The sequence below is a fragment of the Sinocyclocheilus anshuiensis genome, unplaced genomic scaffold, assembly GCF_001515605.1.
Source record: "Sinocyclocheilus anshuiensis isolate Anshui unplaced genomic scaffold, SAMN03320099.WGS_v1.1 scaffold1891, whole genome shotgun sequence".
Classification (NCBI taxonomy): domain Eukaryota; kingdom Metazoa; phylum Chordata; class Actinopteri; order Cypriniformes; family Cyprinidae; genus Sinocyclocheilus; species Sinocyclocheilus anshuiensis.
Window position 1 is genome coordinate 649440 of NW_015549560.1, and position 15616 is coordinate 665055.

Consider the following 15616-nt stretch of genomic DNA (forward strand, 5'->3'; position numbering starts at 1 on the left):
ACGCAATCATGCTGCACGTATCAGAAGTTCGGCGCTCCGGCGCGGTTAGCGCTCTCACTACATGCGTGCCGCGCATGAGCCCTACTGGACCGCACTCTGGTCCACCTCTTCCAACCGAGCCAGGGACGGCTAAACGAACAATGCCTGAGCACGGCACAGAGCGATCACACTAGTCAAACGAACCGGGCTTTGGGGGTCAAACGCGCTCGGGCACGGTTAAGGTCGCCCGCTCCCGCACTCTCCCATTAAGTGTTGTTCCGCGCCGCACTCTGTTGTGTTGGTTCCCGCGATAGTGCAGGTCTCTAATCGGAAGGTGCCTGTTATAATGTTATGATCAAGGCTCTGGACTCTGAGCATAACTTGTTTTTCTATAACAAACTATAAAATATTTTCTATAAAAACGTTAATGCCCTGGCAGTGGCAAATAGCTTTGGTTTTATATTTAATTTGATTGCATTAATGCTATAAGTTGAGATTTACAATAAATATTTTATCTGCTATGTAAAAGGAATACTGCTGTAAAAAAAGCACCTTATTTGTTTAAAGTGTTTGCAAACCAAATGTTATTGATCTTTTGTTCATATAGCAGTACTTTTAAATGAAAAAAGTGCACAATACACTACTTTTGAATTCATTATTGATTTCAAATTTGAAAATTCATTATTGAATTTTGCGCATAACAATGCGATTAATCACAGAAAATCATGCGATTAATCGCGATTAAAAAAATAATTGTTGTCCAGTACATATATATAAATTTGGGGAATCGGTGTTGTGGGATAAAAATAACTTAAAAATGACTAGAAGAAAGATTTTAGGACTAGAAATGCACTTGATGATGCTGTATACTGATGACTTTATTGTGTTTCCAATACGATATTCAAGATTTCTCTCTCTGTCAACACAGTCCTGCATCAAGCTGCAATCAGCCCTCTTCAGCTGAGTCTGATTGTGGCCAGCTGCCATGAGTAGGCCTTAAACAAACACCTTGTGTGCTGTCATTGTTGGCCTGTGCGTTTCAGCACGAGGCTGGGCCACCACAGCCAAGTGTTTCAATTCCTGAAGAGCTTCCAGAAGAAATTAGTATGTAATGACCGCACTCTGCAAGAAGAAAGGCCCATTATGGCTCTCGCTGACTGTACTTGGCTTTCATTTGCAAGCTAAATGGATGCGTGCGAAGGTGAGAGTTCACTAGCCGTTCAAGTATTTGGCTTTAACAGGCTCCAGCACTCTTGCTTTAATTCAAGCAGAAGGACAAGTATGAATAATCGCTCTAGATAAGACTCATCAAAATACGGTTCCAGCATCTGCCTGCCTTTTTTTAAACCCCTGAGCCTCTCGTGAAGCCCGGTGACAAAATGCACTTCAGGTTATGTCTTTGAATTTGTGATTTGCTCGCCGTTTGCTGTTGTTAACAGATCCCAGTATGATTTTGATGGATCTTTCTGATGTTTAGCTGCAGTTGTGCAGTGATTTTTGTAGGAAAAAGAAAATGCAATAGCCCCTATAAATTTAATTCAGCTAAAATAGTAAGCGATTGTCACCTGATGCTAATACATGAACGGCGTTGCCCCCTCTTCCATCAGACAGCCCACACTCCCTGTAGCATATATAGCCCTCCTAAATGATGTGTGTGTGGCCAATTTGTAGAGAATGACTGTGTAAGAGATGTTTCTTTGTTAGCCCATAATAACCAAGGATGGAATGTTTTATTTAGATACATGTGGGTGCACAGCCAAAAGCGCTAATTCGTGGCCCCGAGGATGTTCATTTCATGTAATGTATGCACAGGCTAATTTATAACACTGTGACTAATTTCCATTTCTTGTGCTTGGAGTTGCCTTGCTAATTACGGGATTTTTTTTCTTTGGTCATTTTTTTCTTGACTCTTCTTTCATAATTACAGCTCAGCATTCAGGGAGGGAACTGTTGCAAATGAGATGGGCCTCGCCGTGTTGGGTGACTGATGCACTCCTGCATCCAGGTGAGCCCAAATCCCTGACAAGAGCCGCTGTTTCACCCCCATCTGCTCCAGTCACCGCTTGCCACACATCTTTGATGTGAGCCGTCCTTGCTTGTGTGACTATACCTTATCCTGTTTCCCCATGATCAGATAGAACCGCCTGTAATTAGCTGGGTGACTTTAATTAGGAAAAAGTTAGCTGTTACATGAAAGCTGCCACATCTGTGATCCTACTGCTGCCTTGGCGTCAGGCTCCTAGGGGGTCCCCATCAAAGGGCTCCCTCCCGCTGCGCAGCCCCACTCTAGCATGCTCTCCTGTGCCAAATCAGGCCTGCCGATGCCAAGTGACAGAGCAGAGCGAAGATTCAGACATGAGTTAACTGTGCAAGACAAAAACAGAAAAAAAGAGGAGGACTGAACACATCACTTCGGTCTTTCTTGTCTCTCGTTAGGCGAGGAACACGAGGCAGACACAAAAGGATCTGAGGCCAAACAATGTCACTTAACAAGACATCACTGGCTCATCATTAGCAATTTGCCAGGGTATAATTTGTTCCTCCCCTCACATAATAGGTGTCTTGGGATGTTGTGAATGGCCTTTCGCTTGTTTCGCTGTTTATTTTTCTTGGCCCGAGTCTCAGAAGCAAACTTGCCACCTATGGCGATGAGCAGGACGGTGCTGTTGTGATTTAGTTTCACAGTTTCAGTAAGTAAGACCTCCTTTAATTAACTCCCAAGCTCATCCTCTTTCATTTAGGTATCTATTTATCTATTTTACTTGAGACAACAAGCGACTATCAGACACATATCTTGAAATGGTAGCCGAAGGAAGATTAAAAGCACCAAAAACGTAGGGATTTCTGCTGTTACGATTTCAGATGGCTTTATTGTGGATGGCATTTTTGTTTTTGAACCCTATTACCCCTTGGGAGGAATTACAGAGGCTGTGAGATGCTGCGTGCCCTTTTTCTTTTGCTTTCCATGCCTGCTTCGTTCTCTCTGCCGTCGTCTCTCTCTCCCAGTCATTTTCAAGAACAGCTGCATTCTGCTATAGTCGTGCTAAATATGCTTAAATGGCTTGACGTGTATCACTGCCATTAATCAGAAAGAGAAAGGCTTTTAATTTCATTGTGCTTGCATCCTGTTTTCCCCACAGATGGTACAGACAGGGCTCTAGAAACCAGCTCGCGCTCTGTCTGCCTGTCCCATCGCTTCCTATTCTGTGGGCCTTTTGTCATCAACAGACATTGAGCTGCCATTTATATTCAACAGACACGTGCACTGAGGAAAAAGGCATGCCAGCTCATAACAACAATAAAAGACACAAATATATCACACATCCTGACAAGTGCGCTTCAGATGTCAATCACTCTGAGAGGAGCTCAGGGCTTTACTCCTTACTTGCCATTAGCAGCGCTTAGCATGCTAATTAAGCCTTCCGTACAATCTAAGATGCCACCCCATATATTTTTGTTTTCATCGGGGAACATTTACGCCTTCAGTTTTAGCCACCCAAGGCCGCAAAATCCAAGAGTTGTCTTCAGAAATGCAACTGTAGTGGTACTACAATTTCAGACCATTTTAAATTTCCTACCCGTCTACCTCTCATTCGAGCTCAAACATGCATTAATTTATCAAGCTTAACAACGGTAACATAAATTGCTAAGTCCTTCATTGTTGAGTGTGTTAAATGTACAGACATGCACCGTGTAGCACTGACATAGCGCCTCTCTGCTGGCACAGTGAATGAGAAGATTGTGAAATCGATTTCCACATTGTATTTCACACCCTTTCATCAGGCATGGTTCCGCTGCCTGGAAAGCTCACAATTTCAAAAGCACTTAACATACTCTAGCCCTTTTATTCAAGCGGCACACTACTTCTGTTGAGACATCAGTGCGAATAAAACCAAATATCAGCCTGGCTGTGACTTGAACTGAAGAACAACCAAATTAGTCCTAGTTAATGTATCTTCATTACTGTTTGTCTTCCCCCCCCAGCACCAAAAGAATCTGACGTGCTAATGATTGCACAGCATTAAAGCGACAGCTTCTTCTGTCACTTTGATTGTGAGACGCAAAAGCAGATTATTGCAGAGATTTCTTACATTCCCTGCTGTGAACACCAGAATGACACTTAAAATATAATGATGTTTATAACCACGCTCATTAGCACGGCTGTGTCTCTTCCGCAGAAATAATACTCCTCTTCATGGGAGCCAAACATATTTAAAATTGCAGCAGAAGAGAAGGCGGCAGTTATTTTGAGAAAAAAAAATATTGAACCCAGAGAACGGGCAGTCTGTTTTGTCCTGATTAGAATGCATACTTTAGGAACTGCCATGTACAGTTAGAGAGGAGAATGCTGCGTTTCAGGTTCACTTTGTGGTAAGTGTGAATGTATCATTATCAGATTTCCATTTTTAATGCAGCTTTAAATGATATTGACACCTTTAAAACAATTTTTTTTTTCTATTATAGCTACACCTCTACTTAAATACTGAGCAGAAATTGTTATCATGGCTCATCAGTATAAGGAGTGACAGGACAGAAAGTACATGCAAAATAAAAATAATAATTTTATATTTAAAACTGAAGGCAAAGAACTGTTGTCTTATGATAAGAAACCAAAACACTTCTTGTAATAGTCTCTGCACGACCTGGAAACATCCCTGAGAGAACAAACTCATCTTGTTCTCTCAAATGTTCTGAACTGAACCGAAACTGAATTTGTACTGTATAAGGGGCCAGTGTTATAGTGTTGACAGTGATTAATAGCAGAGGAGACATTGGTGTAGTAATGTTTGTGCAGAAACAATCTACTTCCCTTCAAAGTGCATGATCACAACTGTTGTTTGTTGCACTTTGTGGCAGGGAGATAGTAGACAGTAGACATAAAGCAGTACCTAAATGATTCTTTGTCTACACAGACATAAGAAAGTACTGATTGTGCTGTCAGTGTCACCTTTATTTATATAGCATTTTATACGATACAGATTGTATCAAAGCAGCTTTACAAGTGTCAAACAGGAAAGTAGTTTATCAATAATGCAAGAGGACAATAACAAACAGTCCATTTTTCAGGTAAGGTCAGTTCATTGATGATTCAGTGATGTCATCATCCAGTTCAGCTCTTTTCCAATAGTGTCTGTGCAATCAAGGACTATAACGTGAAGGGCTATAATGAGAGGAGTTTGCTGAAGTACTGAGGAGCTAAACCATTCAGGGCTTTATAAGTAATTAGCAAGATTTTAAAATGTAGACAATGTTCAATAGGGAGCCAGTGCAGAGTTGACAGTGCTAATATGGTTACTTCCTGGTTCTAGTAAGAACTCTTGTTGCTGCATTTTGGACCAGCTGGAGTTTGTTTATTAAGCGCAGAGCAACCACCCAATAAAGCATTACAATAATCTAACCTTGGGGTCATGAATGCATGAATTAACGTTTCTGCATTTGACATTGAGAGCATAGGTCATAATTTAGGTATATTTTTAAGATGGGAAAAATGCAGTTTTACAAATGCTAGAAACGTGATTTTCAATGGAAGGTTTGCCAAAAAATAGCACACCTAGGTTCCTAACTGATGACGAGGAATTAACAGAGCAGCCATCAAATGTTAGACCGTGTTCTAGGTTATTGCATGCGGAGGTTTTTGGTCAAATAATTAACATCTGGTTTTTTTTTTTTTTTCCAGAATTTAGCAGTAGGAAATTACCAGTCATCCAGTTTTTATATCAGCTATGCATTCCGTTAGTTTTGCAAATTGGTGTATATCATCGGGCCATGAAGAAATACAGAGATGAGTATCACCAACATAGCAGTGAAAGCTAACACTGTGTCTGCTGATGATATCTCCCAAGGATAACATGTAAAGCAGTGGTCCTAGTACTAAGCCTTGTGGTACTCCATACTGTACTTATGATGGACATGATACCTCTTCATTCACTGCTACGAATTGATGACGTTCAGATAAGTAAGATCTGAACCATGCTAATGCAATTCCACAAATGCCAACAGAATTGTGTAGTCTACTCAAAAGAATGTTGTGCTTAATAGTGTAAAACGTAGTGCTAAGATCCAGTAGCACTAATGGCGCTTTTCCACTGCATGTAGGGGATATGACGATTTTTGATCATGGACAATAAAAATGTCTCCACGATCTGCTTTTGAAGAAATATCGTAGTATCATGCTACAGCGCACATTCTATCTGTTGCAGATCTGACACCTCAGTCTCAATGCTTTACAACGCCACATACATTCACATCAGTGTTAACTCGGTGTTCGAGTTACTCTCACAGGACACTGCACTTATTCGCAATCACAAAAGTACATTATTTGCATGTGCTTTTAAATGTTTCATTCGTGTGCTGGTCTGACGTGCGCTTTTTCTGAGTGCCGCGTACACCCGAAGCGTGCGCACTAAAATGCCTGTCAAACAGCACCTGATTACTGAACTAAGTTATCTTTTGCGCTAATACGGTCAAAACACAAAAGGTTTACATATAGACTCAATTGGTTATGTCTAAAATTAAAGTAAACAGTTGAGAGAATACGGATACGTGCCTTTATATTAGATATAAATAGATATAAATATACAGGTCTTAAAGGGACAGTACTAAACATGCAGCTGACTGTCATTAAAGGGATAGTTCACCCTAAAATTTCTGTCATTATTTACTCACTGTCACGTTGTCCCAAACCTGTATTAATTTTGTTCTTGTGCTGAACACAAAAGAAGATATTTTGAAGAATGTGGGTAACCAAACAGTTGCTGGTCCACACTGAATTTGATAGTAGGAAAAAAAAATACTATGGAAGTCACCGTGAACAAGCAACTGTTTGGTTTTCCACTTTCTTTAAAAAAGCATTTATGTTCAGCAGAAGAAAGAAACTAATTCAGGTTTAAAACAACTTTTGAGTGAGTAAATGGTGGTATAAAACACTGACAGAATTGACAAACAGATGACAGAATTTTTATTTTTGGGTCAAATATTGCTTTAATGTTAATAAAACAACAAAAACACAAAGAGAAAAATCACTCACTACTCTTGACTGAAAAACCTTAATACAGTTGCTTTAGGAATCAGTCTATATAGTGTTTTATTTATTAAGCATTTCTCAAGCATGGCTCAAGTAAAAAAATATAGATGTGAATCATTACCCTAAATTTTTTTAATTGGATGAATGAAAAAAAATGTTTCAGCGCGCGAGTACTGAAAGTAGTTGTCTTTCGCGCCCAAATGCTTTTTAATCACTTGAATTTTTAAATTAACAAGTCTTAAAAGCACATGCAAATGATAAAATGTCGTGACGACGCTGCAGTGGCCCGAACGGGCAAGTGACAAATACGTCTACTGTCCCGAACGTCTTTCACGCAGGCCCCGGGCCATCGGCCAGTCCTTGTTGTCGAGCCCTGCAAAGCAGTCTTTTGTCGTAGAAGTGATGATTCTACCATATTTGTAACAAGGAGTTGAATTTGCAGCTTTAGCTATATGGAGTATACACAAGACTAGATAATGATCCGAGATATCATCACTCTGCTGCAGAATTTCAATGCCATTAACATCAATCAGCAGAGGGAAGCAGTCATTTATCTAATGACAGTTTTACCGTGTGAATGATCAATGCCTAATGAAGAGAGGGGAAATGATGGCACTGCGAAGTACTGCTCCTTTATGAGAAACAAAACCTTTTTCAGTGAGACTTGCTCTTGCTTTGTCCATAATAATGTCAGATAGAAAAATCAAATAATCAGTGTTAATTTTGACAGCAAATTTTGATTTAGTTTTAGTCATAGTCTTTTGACTAAAATGCCATTTAGTTTTAGTCATATTTTAGTCATATCAATTGTTTTTAGTTTTAGTCTAGTTTTAGTCGACTAAATATCATAAGATTTTAGTCGACTAAATCTACAATAGACAATAGCAACTAAATTAGGCTGCTATCCCTTTAAAACAGAATGCACAGCTGCAATGAATGCAATGTACTGATGCATGTTCTTCCTACTGTTTACGTTCACTTAAGATGTAATCAACTGTTTACGTGAATACTCATCAAAACGGACAATTCGACAATACGACATAATTTTGTGTGTAATTCTCCGTTCATGCGACGCGAAAGAGTAATCGTGTGCTGTGAGACACACTTTGTGTGTATAGTGTCTGCGCTCAGAAAACCGGACCGAATTGAGTTCTCTCTTGCGTCGTTAGATTTATCCATATGTCTGCTCTTTTTTTACTCCCACATATAGACATTTTTGAATTTTTACGTCATAGTTTTTGTCATTCAAAAAGAGTTTTAGTTCGTTATCGTCTTGTTGTCGTCGGTGAAAAAAAATGTCATTGACGACAATTATGACAAATTATTCATCAACGAAATTAACACTGCAAATAATAAACAATAGCTTTTGTCCATGCCATACCTCTATAGTCACATTGTACTTCAATTAATACTGTGTGATAGGAATTGTTTTGGTTTTCTAATGGTTACAAGTAGTGGATTGGTTAAACTTTGGACATTTGTCATGTTTCAAATTGGTACTCTTTCAGTGTTTCCCGCAGTCTAACGCGCTACTTGTGGTGGCACTTCCCCTGGGGGAAATATATATGTATATAATGTAAATATAAAACAGCAGACGGGCTTATTGAAAGTGCAAATTCATTCTCTGCCAGAAGGAGGCACTTTTGGAGCAGCAGAAATAGCGGTTTCCCCGGTAACGGCTGTAATCAAAGCAGCACTGCACTCATGAACGCTACTTTATCAGGCATTATAGGTAAGATTAAATGAAAATTACATCAAAACTTTTCTGGCTTCCGCACCGCCTTTTTAATTTTTCATTTCTTTTGGAAAATCTTTTTGTGGCAGTCAGTGTTGATATTGTGCCAGGCCGCCACAAATAAATCAATTTACGGGAAACCCTGCTCTTTTGTTTCAGCTTCAGACACTTAGGAGGTGTCATTTACACAGTGCATTGGAGTTCATCCCTTTTTTCCCCCATCTCTCTTTTAATCGTTCATCTGTGCAAAATGACAGAAGACATTTTTAAACAGCTTAAATTGTTAAAAAGGCACAGAACATAGTTAAGTGGTTCAGATACAGCTGTTAATAGAGAGCTGTGTAGTGAATAGACAGGCACTTCTTTCAGCACTCTCCAGAACATTTAGTTTAACTCTCAATGTACTTCTGTGTGTGTCTCTTAGGTCAGTTTATCTCTGCTCGGCTCTCTTGATAGGACTGAATAATATAGGAGAGAGAGGGCACTGGCACATACCTGGAGTGACCTCTGATTGCTTCATATCTCCAAGTGCTGGAAATAGTTATTTTCTTCAGATTGGTCATAATAGAAGAATTTGTCGTGGTTTTGTTGCTGTTGGGCTGCAGCTCATGCCACTGTAAATTGGATGTGCTCATAAATAGATTGGTTCAAAGAGAGCATTAGAAGACTGGTGACCATGCAAGGTTTGAGTAAGGTGCCTCCTACACAAGCACATATATATTTTCTCTACCTGACTGCTATTAGTGAGCAGGCTTTTCAGTGCTTTAGATTGACTGAATGTAGTATTGTTAAAATAAGTATATGTTTCTGGACATTTAAGTTACGCTTGAGTTACACAGAATACAGCTTTGATTTATCAATGCCACTGCAGCATTGAAAAGCTGCAAAAATGTACTGGCATGTGGTGAAAACCATGTCATCATCAAAAACCGTTATCGTGATTTTATAGAGATCAGCGAAAATAATCGCTAGCTGTATCTAAATGCTTGCATTTCAAAGTTGTACGAAGTGATGAAAACTTGTCTACCACAATCCGGTCTTTTGAAATCATGAATAGAGAATAAAATTGAAATGGGACTCATATCGGAATCTGTCTTAACTAAGTCTAGGGATTCATGCATTTTGACAGGGTATTTCAATTGCACTGTCTGAAAGAGATGTTGAAGGACAATAAAAGACAGGAAACTTTGACAAATATCATTCTTAACATTCAAATGGCCTCTATTGTCATTACGGACGGTGAGATTAAGTTCACCTCATCAGACATGAGTATGACAGGTGACTCAATAGGTTGATGCCATGCCGCGAGCAGAGGAGATTAGCAGGGCACTGATATCATTATTTGCAGCTATCGGGGATTCAGCAGGGAGGCAATTGTAATTTCTAGGCTTATTAGTTCACACTCTGTGCAGGAGAAAAGCCTGGTCATAAAGCTTGCCTCTGACAGCCCAGCATTTTGCCACCAAATGCTGTCACCGTGACACTTACCAAATGCCAGCAAGCTAGCAGCCTTGTAATCCTGCCTAATAGAGGTTAAAACAGACCACTGAGAGGTGCTCATTGATGATCATAACAAATGGCACTATTTGAATTTGGATCTTGTGAACGGGTCACAGTTGAGGGAATAGATTTGGTTGACAACTTGTGTCACAAACGCACACGTTACAGACAATCTTTTTTGCAGAATCGTTCCCGAGGACCTCAAAAGCAATCATTAACATTCCATGTTTTCATGCTAAAGAAGTTGCCTTCTTTACCCAGCCATACATTGAATTCTGTTTTCTACACGATTTGCTCTCTGTAATACGTTCCTGTATTAAACTTTTCTGTTTTGAAGTCTTTTGATAAAGCTGCTACCCATGCTATCCTGTTCTGACATCTGTCTCTCAAACAGCGTCCTGTGCCCACAGTGGCCCTGAGGGGCCTTCTGTCGGTGCAGTTCTAAGCCTAAAGCTCTTTGGCAAGTCTAATTAATATTCCTCGCAGCTTCTTCGTTAAGCTCATTAATGTTTGTGCATGTCCGTTACTTGCGCACGATGTAAACAAGCCTGGAAATGAAGGCCCTTTTGGAGACCGCAACAGTCACCACCTCCGTGAAACAACTTCAGAGCGGGGAGACTTAGATGAACGATGAGAGACAAAGAGGCACCTGAATCCTCCATTGGCCAGATTTGCACATCTAAATGCAGACATGAATTGAAATGTTGTCCTGGAGGAACGGAGATGTGTGGGACTGTATTTGGCTGCCAGTGCCCCTCATTACTCTTCATTTGTAGATCAAACAACAGCTTAGCGTCTCACCGTCTCTGACAGCTTAATCTGGCTCTATCGGGAGACGAGGAAAAGTGGCAATGGTATATGTATGTTTTGGAGGCATTTCTCAATTATTTTTACATGCATGTTGTACGATAACCATCACATATCAGGGTCATGTGGTTGTCGTTTTATTAGTGATGGAAACATTTCCGCAACTGAGGGTGGAACAAAAATGACATTCATCAAGATCCCCTGAGAGCTGTGGATCTGATTTCGTCTTCAGGTACTGACATTTCAGAGTAATATCCTATGCGGTCCGGCAAGACGGAAGTGCTCCATACAGCCATAGAGGACCCAATGTGGACACTGTGACAACAGAAGTAATCTCACAGAAATTACAATTGTCACCTTTTAAAAGGCCTTTCATATTTCCTCTATTGTGAAGTGTGCGGAAGACCGACTAGCACCCATGAAAGGTTAATTATATTTCACAGTGAAGAAAACCATGTTAGAGTTTCTTTATTTCCCTTGTACTGGATTTAGCTCTGTTTGTTCATTTATGCTTCATTCCATCTGCCTGGCCATTGTTTTTGGAATTCTTTTTTCTGTGTGCATATGCATAAAGCATCTGACGTGTTTGACTGTAACTTAGAGCAAAATAACAGACTGGAGAGACCGGGACAGAGAGAGACGGGATGTGTTTGGGTGTGGGCGTATTAGCTGAAATCTACCTTGGTTTACCTCGACTGCAGCAATTATCATTAAGTCCCCTTTATAAGCGTTCCTCTCAGACAGGGCTGAAAGCGCTGTGAGACCCACATATAATATTAGATTAAATGGGCACCCCCAAAAAATCAATACACAATGCAAATGAAAAGCAGCACAAGTAGCCACTCAGTATGCATATTTTCTGTCAAGTACACTCTCTGACCTGCTGCAGTGCGCTTGCCAGCAAACTCGGCACTCTGGAAAATAACAGCTGATGTACTGTAACAGTGCTTCTACTTGCTCCCTTCCCGCTATATCTACGGTACAATAAACCAGCTATGAGCAACCAATGTATTGAACAGATGCTGCCACAGATTTTATTCACTGATTGCATGTAAAGATAATGTTTGCTTCCTTTCGCTGCAAACATAGCTGTAATGAACAGCTCCAAGCGTGGGGCACTTGTTTTGTGTCAGGGATGTACAAGGATACAATGGCGCAAAAGGAGGCAATTATGTGTAGGGCATGTGTTGGGTGAGCCCATGCCTCTCTCCTCCGCTTTGTGTCCATTGTGTGTGGAATTACCACTGGATTTAAACACGAGGGGAAGAACACTCACAGTGGAGCACAAGATACAGAGTGACTACAGTGCAAACAGATAAGTGCTCATCACGTAAGTCCAACCAGCAGGTCAGAGTCAATATTACCTGTCAGTTTTGAAGATTCTCAGTTTGCATCCCAACTAGCTGGCACTTTATTAAGCAAGTTTACTTATTGTTTTTCTTATGGTTTGCTTGTTTGCAACAAACAACCCATAAGTAGCAGCATTAAAAAAATAGAAAGATCTATATATTACATTTGTATTAAAATAAGAAATTCGTTTTAAATGGTACCAAAGAAAATAGCAGAACCTTTTTCTGTAAAGAATAATTGTATAAAGATTTGCTATTTCTATACTGTGTAGGGGCTTTATTGAAATGGTCGGGTCTATACAAAAATGTATAGCACTGTGTTTAGTATCCCAGACTTCTACTGGAGGCCTCTGGGGAAACACAAAGCAGACTTAAACACACAGCAGCCTTAAAAGAGCTGTCAATCATCCAAACTCTCCATCCCAAACCTCTTTTGTAATTGGAAGGAATAGTGTTTCGGAACTTGGTAAAAAAGGATAATTGACCGTGATTGTTTGCATAATGATAGCTTTGGCATAAAGGGACATAGCTCCTGATATTTGTGGAATGTGGAAAAAGTTTGGTGGTTTCCTTACCAAAATATAAGAACTATTCAGGGCTCATTTTGCTAGTGTTGTTAATAAGCTAATGGATATGAAAGTTTTTTTGTTGTTGTTTGGGCCATGGTGTAGCAGTTAGCTATGGTGCTTATTATGATGCCTGGTGTTCACATCCCATTTCTATTTTGTTTTTTTCCAGAATATATCCTGTTGATCTGCTGCATGTGTAAAAGAGGTCAAAATTAAGTCATCTAAATATGTTTTTGACATGCCTCTTAATGTGTAGGTTTTATTGATAAATGCGAAGATCGTATTGCTGAACTATGCGTTTACAGTCTACATGAGATCAATTAAACTGAGAACTATGAGCATCGTGCATGCAGCTCACCCTTGTTAGAAGTGTGTTAACCCAGTGTTCCCAGCATAGAGCTGCTTTTCTTCTGTCGTGGCATTGTCCATTCACACCCCCTTGGCTCTTAAAGAGTCATATCCTGCCCTGTTTGGCTAAAGAAGACTTTCTGTCTGTATGGACCCTGTAACCCGTCCTTGTTGTCCGTCACAATGGGAGACTTTAAGCTTCGACACTGGTGATGGGGCAACAGGACGGACCACCAGCACACTTGGCCACCGCATGTCCCATAATCGGAGAGCAAAACAAAAGCACATTGAGGCCTCCCAGCCTCTCCATTCTTTTGTGAGACGACCCTAAGGTACTAACGCTGACAAGGCACCACAGAACCACTTTCTGTGCCTCGACCGGCAAGAAATTTATCACCATCAATAACATATCCGTTGGAGCTGGAGATGGATGTCTAATGAGATGACTTTGTAGATGCTTGGTAATTGGTGGTCCTTTTTTTGAGTCTGTTTTTTATACAATGGGTCCTGTTATTGCCAGTTTTTTTTTTTTCTTTTGTCCCTCTGTCCGCCTCTCTAATATATGAGAATTGGTGGGGGAGCTTCACTGTCCCATTGGCAGATATCAGGAGAGCTCTGTCTTCACCCTGCCTGCTGCAGCTTCACCCTTTGTTGGGTAGCTCTAATAGGATTAAAATGGTTTTGCAGGTCTATCAGGGAAAGCTCCACACCAGCCGAAAATGGACGCATCTCTTGGGGGACATGTCATTGTTGTGTTTCGTCCAGCCATAATGTTTGGGGTAAACTCCTGGTGTCCTGGTGTGGAGGGGCAGAGAGAAGGCATTGCCTGAGGTCAAGCCAAGGGAAAATCCCAGGATTATGGTAACACGCATTACAATGCACACAAAGGCACTGGGACTAGAGAAAGCACAAATAGGGTGCTTAAGTCAAACAGCGTGGGCCAAAGGATTCTCTCCTCAACCCTGACATTGATTAGGTTTGTCTCCACAGTGTGTACAGTGCAAGATGCAGGTTTATCATTGAATATGCAATTCATTATTTGGTCACACTTTTAAGGTCCAATTCTCACTATTAACTACAACTTTTGCCACAATAAACTCCTAATTACTGCTTATTAATAGTTAGTAAGGTAGTTGTGAAGTTTGGATATGGGGTAGGATTAAGGGATTTAAAATACGGTCATGCAGAATAAGGCAGGGGGGTGGGATCTATATATAATATTGTGCTGACAATTTAGAAGACATTTTTGTCTCCACTTAGGCTGTCCAAATCAAAACAAATCAGTTTTTTTTTAAAGTACTGGTTGTGTTGATCTGTATTTTAGTGGCCAAAAGTTATATTCACACCAACCTGCTATTGAGACAACAATGAGAACAATTTGCATACAGATGAGAGTGTACAGAATATGCATATTTCATTGCTTTTCCAACAGTAACTGAATTTGGCAAATGTCCAATGTCAGAGAAACCTAGCAGGCCACTACATTCTGACCCGCAGAGCTGTAAATGTACTGGGGCTGGCACAGAGTGATGTTTGTGTTGGTTTCAATGGGCCTCTCGAGACTACCTCCTGTGGAAAATGTGACTTCACATGTTGCATATGAATATGACAACAGCATATCAAAATATAGGATGTTTTTTGTTCTTCAAAACGAGGGAAGTTTGTTACATTTAAGAATGCTACTATTTAACACATCATCTATAAATGTGGTACAACATCATGTGTACTATTTAGTCAAGTTCCACCTTACAGATGCATTGCTGTATAATGTCTGCATTTGAGCTATTGAAAACTGTTGTAGATGAACAAATATGTACTGTTAGTGCCAATGGGCTTCCCTCAAATAACACATCATCACCACTTACCTACACACTCTCACTAGGACACATTATTTTAGCTACTTTTATCCTGCCCCATCCAAATGTCATTCTGGTGACTTTTTTTCTGATAGTTTTTTATTTATTTATTTATTTATTTTTAATATATAAATTATTGTCTGACTGTTAAACTGTAGTGCAGTGGTTACTATACTATACTATACTATACTGTACTATACTTATATATTAATTTTTATTATGCATTTCTTATTTATAGTAATATTTATAAATATTTTATGCTTATATAATTAATTTAAATATAATAAATTATTATATTTTAAAATGGTCACTAGGGCTGTGCAAATAATCGAATGCGATTTTCATGCGCATCTCATCAGTAAAGCCGGTTCTGTGATTAGTAGTAAATCTCCAGCACGTGCTTTCAGATGGAGCGGCATTTACTACACAGAGCCGTAGTTCACTGACAA

The 15616-nt window shown here is 39.9% G+C and overlaps 1 long non-coding RNA gene across 2 annotated transcripts; it reads left to right on the forward strand.

The window, feature by feature from the left end:
* The first annotated feature begins 1018 nt into the window (after positions 1–1018).
* On the forward strand, positions 1019–3607 carry LOC107657163 (uncharacterized). 2 transcript variants are annotated; one of them, XR_001630648.1, is made up of 4 exons: positions 1019–1180; positions 1718–1781; positions 1907–1984; positions 3120–3607. It is a non-coding gene; the product is annotated as an uncharacterized LOC107657163 (long non-coding RNA). The 2 variants fall into 2 exon arrangements; XR_001630649.1 differs by lacking the exon at positions 1718–1781.
* The last annotated feature ends 12009 nt before the right edge of the window (positions 3608–15616 follow it).